The sequence below is a fragment of the Zea mays genome, chromosome 1 (assembly GCF_902167145.1).
Source record: "Zea mays cultivar B73 chromosome 1, Zm-B73-REFERENCE-NAM-5.0, whole genome shotgun sequence".
Lineage (NCBI taxonomy): Eukaryota > Viridiplantae > Streptophyta > Magnoliopsida > Poales > Poaceae > Zea > Zea mays.
This window is the reverse complement of record NC_050096.1, coordinates 9059259-9068043: the sequence shown is the minus strand read 5'-3', so window position 1 is coordinate 9068043 and position 8785 is coordinate 9059259. Positions and strand designations below refer to the sequence as shown.

The following is an 8785-nucleotide window of genomic DNA, read 5'->3' as shown; positions in this document are numbered from 1 at the left end:
TTGTGTTGTGAGCTCTTGTTGCGACTTGTGTGCATGTTGACACTCTGATTCTTGTGTCTTGTGTGCGTTGCTAATCCTCCCTTGCTCTGTGCTTCTTTGTGAACTTCAAGTGTAAGGGCGAGAGGCTCCAAGTTGTGGAGATTCCTCGCAAACGGGATTGAGAAAAGCAAGCAAAACACCGTGGTATTCAAGTGGGTCTTTGGACCGCTTGAGAGGGGTTGATTGCAACCCTCGTCCGTTGGGACGCCACAACGTGGAGTAGGCAAGCGTTGGTCTTGGCCGAACCACGGGATAACCACCGTGCCATCTCTGTGATTGATTTCTTGTGGTTATTGTGTTTTGTTGAGACTCCTCTCTAGCCACTTGCATTTACTGTGCTAACACTTAACCAAGTTTTTGTGGCTTAAGTTTTCAAGTTTTACAGGATCACCTATTCACCCTCCCCCTCTACGTGCTCTCACCACACCCTGCAAAAAAATTGCGAAATCTGAATCTGCTCGTTCGTACCTGATGATCGCAAGAATACAATGCCCTTCCGATTCTAGATCCCCAGAGCTAAAATCTTGCCCTTTTATTGCCCCCGAAAAAATCTAAGAACCAGCAAACCTCCGTTACAGTACGACATGAAAAAGGAAAACACTTAGAAGCCAGCCACATAGATGAAATAGGTGACGTACACTATGATTGATCCGTGTGAGGAAAAAGATTTTTCAATTTATTTTATTGAGGTTTCCAATATCGATAGTGTTCCAAAATCATCTCTTCTATCATTCTTCTTTAGTCGTCGTGTTCTGCTCCACGAATCGCTGTCCGTGTTGCTGCGCTCTTATTTTCGCTTCGTTACGTTGTCCATCCATGAGCTAAACCGCATTGGAGACGCATATGAAATGCTGTCGTGCATGTTGTATCTTCTTCGTGTTGACTTAGCGTGCTTTGTCAGCTTTCATAATAAGAAAATTTCCCTTTTGTCATATTTCTGACTGCTTCAAATTTTGTATTACATTTTTTTAAAAAAATCTGTGAATCACTAATATACCTGCCTTTTTATTTAGCCTACAACGATGGAAAGGAAGTTGGCACCTTCAAGGGTACTCAAACATTGATGCACCGGACGTCGTGTCATGTATCATTGGTAAGAGTACTTTTGAAATTCTAGATGCTATAAGTTTTCTGTAAGCCATTTTATGCTTACTAAAATATGATCTATATCTAGCTGTTTGATTCCTCTTTGGGATCCTTTTTTCCTTCGGCAACATGCTTTCATGTTCGTTAAAAATGATTTTCTGGTTTTGAAGACTATGTATAGTTTCATACAAATAAATACCTATTATGCTTGAGATAGCTTCAGCTAAGAGTTCCTCCATAAGTGTGCATTCAAACATTAAGAGAACATTTTGCATGAAACATACTTATCATCAGTTCTGAATGAAACCCTTTTATCTGCTAACTATAGGTTCTCTATATGGTAACTATAAGTTTTACAACACTAAATTTTGATTCTTATATCAGTCATGTAAATTATCTCTTCTAGCCACCATCCATTATGATAGGGAATCTACAACACAAGGATGCATAAATATGACATCTTCTGGTTATAGGACCTTAGATCCTTAAACAAAAAAAATCAAGAAAATGACTACGTATAATTTAAAGTAATTTTTTTGATAGGTCATGTTCATCACCAAAACTGCATGTGCCTGTCATATCTGACAAAACAAATACATATCTAAGAAGACAAGAGTTAATCTACATAGATGTACAAGAAGAAATAATGACTTTGATACACCATGTTCGAAGTCATGAAAGATGTCATTGTAATGAACAAAAGTGTGTATTGATCTTTAGGATTGATACAGACTCCAATCCAGGTCAGGTTGTGAAAAAAAAGAAAAAAACTTCACAATCCGTGGGACCATCTACAAAGCTATTCACTGTCTGCGTCCCTTCTAACAAAGATGGCTGGAAGCGGTCGCTTTTAGAGGAAAGCAACTTATAGAACTCTAACATCCCAAGAGTACATATAGCCTGTAACTTCATCGAGTCACCCTTATTATTAAAGCAGGAAGGAAAACTGCTCCCAGAATCGTCCACGTCAGCGAAATTATTTTGGCCGTTGGATCGTTGATCATTGGTGGCATTTACTCCTGTGCGCCGTGTGTAGATTCTTCTAGCAGCAGGTGGTTCTTCTCTCCTCGTATCTTTTTTGTGTCTTCTTCTTGCTTCACATCTCGCTCTCGCGCTCTCTCCTCCTCCCCCAGAACTCCACCTTCCCCCGCTCGCCTGCGTGCTTCGGCAACAGTCGCTTTCGGACTTCGGTTTCCCTCCACCGGCGCTTCAAAGGTAACCACGCTTCCTCCCCCGCCCCCTCCACCCCATCCCCTCCACCACGCTTCGATTCCCATTGCTGGGGTTCGTCGTGTTAGGTTGGAGTAGACACAGCAATGGCAGCGGCTCTTCCCCTCCCCCTCATACGTTTTTTCTTGCTAGGGTTGGACTAGGATTCCTCATGTTGCCATTTAGGGTTTAGGGTTCGTCGTTCGATCCATATGCTTCCCATTTCCCCCTAAAGTTCTTTGCTTCCACAATATCCGGTGTCTTCCACATTGGAGCTCCGTGTCTCCAGAAATCTGTTGGGCGATGGATTCCACAGGGTGACGACCTCCATGAGGAAAAAGCGGTGAGTCTTCACTCCCATCGTCGTCTCCGCGTTGGACCATACGAATCCCCGGTCGAATCTGGCGCCGCCCACCCGCCCTCTCCCCCGCTGCTCCCCATCGCTCTTGGTCTTTCGTCGTGACTCACTCTCTCCCTCCCCGGCTCCCTGCATCGCTCCCCATCCCATCTCGGCTTGCCCACAACCCCAGGGAGGAGAAACCAGACTAGGACCAATAGCCATCAATTCCTTCAGTGTTTTATGCCGGTCACCGTGGAGCTCCGTGTGGTGGGGTTCGACAAAGAGGTGGTGCTGAAGCAGCAGCGGCGGATGCGCCAGAGTCTTCGCCCCCAAAACTCCATCTTCCCCCGCTCGCCCGCGTGGTCCGGCGATAGCCGCTTTTGGGCTTCGCAATGCTTCTAGAGTCCTCTCTCTAAGCTGCAAGCTTCTCTTCACGGACAGCCATTGCAAATGTTGCTACTGCAATTGTGGCTGCGAATGCAGCATCAAGTTCCCCGCTGCTGTTCATTTTCCGCTGGATGTCACAATGCCATTTTGTCAGATTGTTTTTCCGAAATTGCCGGTAGGATTCTGCCTAGCTTGTATTGACGAAATTTGCTAGTTTTTTGTTTCAGTTCTGGTTTTGTTTCTTTCAAGAAAATGAATTGGTTCACCACTACATTTTTTCTTGAATAATTCACAGCCAGAAAACCGGGGAGACTTAGCTGCGTTCTATACATCCATGTGAAGTTCCCTTCTAATTCAGAATATCTGATTTTTTTAATGCTCCACGGTTTACCTTTCTAATTTTTCATAGCGCTAGTATTAATGACATAGCACTATAATCTAATTAGTCTAAAAAACAACAGAAGTACAAATTGTTGAACAGAATTTGATATAATTACAGTTTACAATCGCTATCTTCTGTAAACTAAAATTATATTTATTTATTTGTTTTGGTTCATCAAGGTAGCTTCAAAACCAAAACAATATCTATGCTTTTTTAGAGTTGCAGGGAGAACACGAACACTCCCTTGTCCGTCAAACTGATTCAGGACCAAGAGTTAAGTTTTTCGTTTAACAACACCCAGAGCTCAATAACGCTAGAGTTTCTGCAACCCAGACACAGATTGAACAGAAAACTAAATCATCGCACATTGTTCAGTTACCTCTTACAATAGGCGCGCTTTCTTGCGGTGGTACCACTGAAGACTGGCGTCCACCTCTACCTCCCTTTCCTACTCCAGAAAACCACACCCTGCAAAAAAAAACTGCGAAATCTGAATCTGCTCGTTCGTACCTGATGATCGCAAGAATACAATGCCCTTCCGATTCTAGATCCCCAGAGCTAAAATCTTGCCCTTTTATTACCCCCGAAAAAATCTAAGAACCAGCAAACCCCCATTACAGTACAACATGAAAAAGGAAAACACTTAGAAGCCAGCCACATAGATGAAATAGGTGACGTACACTATGATTGATCCGTGTGAGGAAAAAGATTTTTCAATTTATTTTGTCGAGGTTTCCAATATCGATAGTGTTCCAAAATCATCTCTTCTATCATTCTTCTTTAGTCGTCGTGTTCTGCTCCACGAATCGTTGTTTGTGTTGCTGCCCTCTTATTTTCGCTTCGTTACGTTGTCCGTCCATGAGCTAAACCGCATTGGAGACGCATATGAAATGCTATCGTGCATGTTGTATCTTCTTCGTGTTGACTTAGCGCTGCTTTGTCAGCTTTCATAATAAGAAATTTTCACTTTTGTCATATTTCTGACTGCTTCAAATTTTGTATTACATTTTTTTAAAAAACATCTATGAATCACTAATATACCTGCCTTTTTATTTAGCCTACAACGATGGAAAAAGGAAGTTAGCACCTTCAAGGGTACTCAAACGTTGCTGCACCGGACATCGTGTCGTGTATCATTGGTAAGAGTACTTTTGAAATTCTAGATGCTATAAGTTTTCTGTAAGCCGTTTTATGCTTACTAAAATATAATCTATATCTAGCTGTTTGATTCCTCTTTGGGATCCTTTTTTCCTTCGGCAACGTGCTTTCATGTTCGTTAAAAATGATTTTCTGGTTTTGAAGACTATGTATAGTTTCATACAAATAAATACCTATTATGCTTGAGATAGCTTCAGCTAAGAGTTCCTCCATAAGTGTGCATTCAAACATTAAGAGAACATTTTGCATGAAACATACTTATCATCGGTTCTGAATGAAACCCTTTTATCTGCTAGCTATAAGTTCTCTATATGGTAACTATAAGTTTTACAACGCTAAATTTTGATTCTTATATCAGTCATGTAAATTATCTCTTCTAGTCACCATCCATTATGATAGGGAATCTACAACACAAGGATGCATAAATATGATATCTTCTGGTTATAGGACCTTAGATCCTTAAACAAAAAAATCAAGAAAATGACTACGTATAATTTAAAGTATTTTTTTTGATAGGTCATGTTCATCACCAAAACTGCATGTGCCTGTCATATCTGACAAAACAAATACATATCTAAGAAGACAAGAGTTAATCTACATAGCTGTACAAGAAGAATTAATGACTTTGATACACCAGGTTCGAAGTCATGAAAGATGTCATTGTAATGAACAAAAGTGTGTATTGATCTTCAGGATTGATACAGACTCCAATCCAGGTCAGGTTGTGAAAAAAAGAAAAAAATCACAATCCGTGGGACCATCTACAAAGCTATTCACTGGCTGTGTCCCTTCTAACAAAGATGGCTGGAAGCGGTCGCTTTTAGAGGAAAGCAACTTATAGAACACTAACATCCCAAGAGTACATATAGCCTGTAACTTCATCGAGTCACCCTGAACAGCAAAGAAGAGCAGCATACTAATTTCGCTATATAATAATATATGTATGTACCTTAACTGTCAAATTTTATTCAATTCTCTCCCCTGCTTCTTTATCACTCCTATTTTCCAGATGACATATATACATTAAAAAAACTTAGTGAGCAAGTTGTTTGTGATTTAAACTGAGATCATCTTAGATACGATCTGATTTTATCCTATGTATGAAATCTCTATTCTGCACCCAATGTTGTGTGGATCACTATCTTTTCTTTATCCTCTGCTTATTTACAGTTTGAGGAATGCAAACAATGTGATTGCTCTGCATAAGTATTCATTGAAACTTAAAAATCCGAATGCTCCTGCAAATTACAAATACATGCACACACTGTCTCCTATATCCTCTTATCTAACGACCAGAGGCTATACATAAATATAAGGACCAGAGTTCTAGCACCACAACTGCAATATTTCCACGAGCCTATGCTATAAATACTGACATAATACATCCAATACCTCAACTTCTGATTGGGATTTTGAACAAAGGTTATACTTATAGAAATATAGAGAATTACAAAATATTACTGCACCGATCTGCTCATAGTAAATCAGCAAAATGAAATCCAGTTAATGTTTCTGTCCCTCAAGCTCAAACCTTAAAGATGTTGCCCTGTCATATATCTTATGGTTACCTGCAACAACCAGAAGTTACCATGCATGTTCTTGATTATCATACATTAGATCAGGAGCTGGGTTTATTTATTCTTACACTTCAATTGTTTGTGATTTAAACTCAGATCATCTTAGATACAATCTGATTTTATCCTATGTATGAAATCTCTATTTTGCACCCAATGTTGTGTGGATCTCTATTTATTTGAAATTGTTCACTTGGTAATTAGAGTTGTTTGCCCATATTGATCAATGTTGTGTAAGAATTAATTGATTTGAAATTGTTCCTAAAGGCAAAGTTGTGCTTAATTATGATACATTAGATAGATGATGAGCTGGGTTTATTCTTTGCAATTTATTTTTTAGTCTTCTTGGATCATGAATTCATGATGCATTAGATAGATGATTAGTTGGGTTTATTCTTTACTATTTGACTGTTTCTTGATTTTTATGTAGACTGTGATCTTCTTTTTGTTGATTGAGGATCCCTAGCATTTGAAATTTTCCACTTGGTAATTAATAGTAGTACACACCCATCTGTTAATTTATCAAAAACAGATGGTAAAAAAAGAACAATGCTTAACCAGTTAATCAGCACAGTATCACAAAAGAATAACTATGGAATAATGTGAGTATAACATTGTTGAAAAAGGCAGTTAGTAGAGGCACCTACCCGCAACAACAGGAGCTTGTCATTTTCTAGCTATAAGACGATCTCTTCTCCAATATTATTAACTTTTTTGCAATGACTTATATTATAATTAGATCAACATAACAACCCCACATGAACCTAAAATACGTGTATAAAACCAGTTTTTGATCAGTATGTAGCTTTTCACTCCTTTTATATTGAGATATAAAATAGAATGATTGAATTTAGCCTACAAATTATTGTTAGAGCTGTCCTAAATATGTCATTATCTCATAAAACTTACACCTTTTCTTTTAATCACAGAACGTTGACGAATATACAGATCAGCTAACCAAGAATGAATTATCATCACCACCCAAAAAGTATGTATGTGAATACATTAGTTATAAAATAAAAACAAAGCATGCCTTTTAGGCTTACAACTACAACTTTTATTCCATATTAATATAATACACTACATGCAGTATGAAGCACACCCAGGTTAGCAAAGGCATGCCAGATTCTACATGTTCAAAGAATGACAACATTTAGTCCATCATGAAATACATTAAGGTATGGCACCATTTTACTTAGCTAATTAATTAAGTGTTTATGTTCTTCAAACTTTTTTCAATACTTAGGGTTTACATGGTTTTAGCTTTTCGACCTATTTCCTTAGTTTATGTGCTCCATTCTAAAACCTGTATATTACACATATTTCATTTGACCACCAAACATTGAAGTTCTAAGATGCCACTATTTTACTTTGCGCATAGTCTGAATGTCTCTATTCTTCAAAAATTTTACCCAAATGTTTAACTCACTTGGTGAAGGAGATCAAGGGCATGAAACAACAGGTCTTAACTGCACAGACTCTTGAACTTCATAGCTTCCTCACTCCAGCAATTTATTTCTTTAATGTTAACCTATCTTTCTTGATTTGTATTTAAATGCTTTAAACCTTTTATTCAAACATTACCTAGATGCAGTTATCAGCGTTCTTAGTACACTTGCTTCTACATTGCTCCTTTTTTCCTTATATATCGTCATAACAATGTGTTAGAATATTAGCCTATTCATGTACCTTATTCGACAAACACTTTAACTGACTTAGTACCTGCTTGGTGTGATCAGAGGGAAAGAGAAAATAAACATATTGTATGTTATTGTTTCTATCCTTTCAAAGAATGTTATTTCTTTTATAATCCTGATATTACATTGAACTCTTTAGTGTTGTCTATGCTAACATACTACTCTCATTTATATACAGGTATGAGGCTCCATCACTTTTGGTCCTGAGACTTTTATGTACATATTAACCTGATGTTTAAACCTTCCTAAAACAGTGTCTATGCAAGAAAAGCTAGGTCACTTTTGATCAGTAGACTCTTATTTGCACCTTACACACATATAAAAGGCCTCATCACTTTTGGTCACAAGACTTTTATGTACATATTAACCTGATGTTGAAGCCTTCGTAGAACTATGTGTGTATGCAAGAAAAATTATGTCACTTCTGGTCAGTATACTGACTGTTAGAGCCTTTCTACAACTATACTTGCCTATGTAAACTCTGCAGATACACTATTACTGGACACTCAAGTATGCTAGTTTAATGTAACTTGCTACTTATTGTAATCTAAATTTGTATTACTACTTCTATTGCGCTAATGGTATAAAAAAATTACGTCTGCAGGCGCGCGCGTAAGGCACTAGTACATTAATAAAGTTCCAAATAAAACCGGCCCAGCCTAACCTGGGGTTAGTGAATGTTCTCAGTGAGACACGTAGCTATAGATGTCCAAAAAGCACGTGGCCCGTTAGCCCGGCAGGAAGCAGGGTTTTTAGCACAACACGAGCCCGGTACGACATGGATTTAAACGGGCCCAGGCTTAGCCCGACCCGGAGAGCGTGCCGGGCTCGACACGAATTTGAGCCCGTTAGGCTGGCTCGGGCATGGCCCGTTATCAGCCGGGCCTTTAAACCGGCCCGTTCACATAACTCC

At 38.8% G+C, this 8785-nt stretch overlaps 1 long non-coding RNA gene across 1 annotated transcript; it reads left to right on the top strand.

The window, feature by feature from the left end:
- Positions 1 to 2169: 2169 nt before the first annotated feature.
- LOC111590577 (uncharacterized) lies at positions 2170 to 8399 on the top strand. The gene is made up of 4 exons (XR_002749712.2): positions 2170 to 2340; positions 4501 to 4582; positions 7266 to 7353; positions 8051 to 8399. It is a non-coding gene; the product is annotated as an uncharacterized lncRNA (long non-coding RNA).
- Positions 8400 to 8785: the final 386 nt, after the last annotated feature.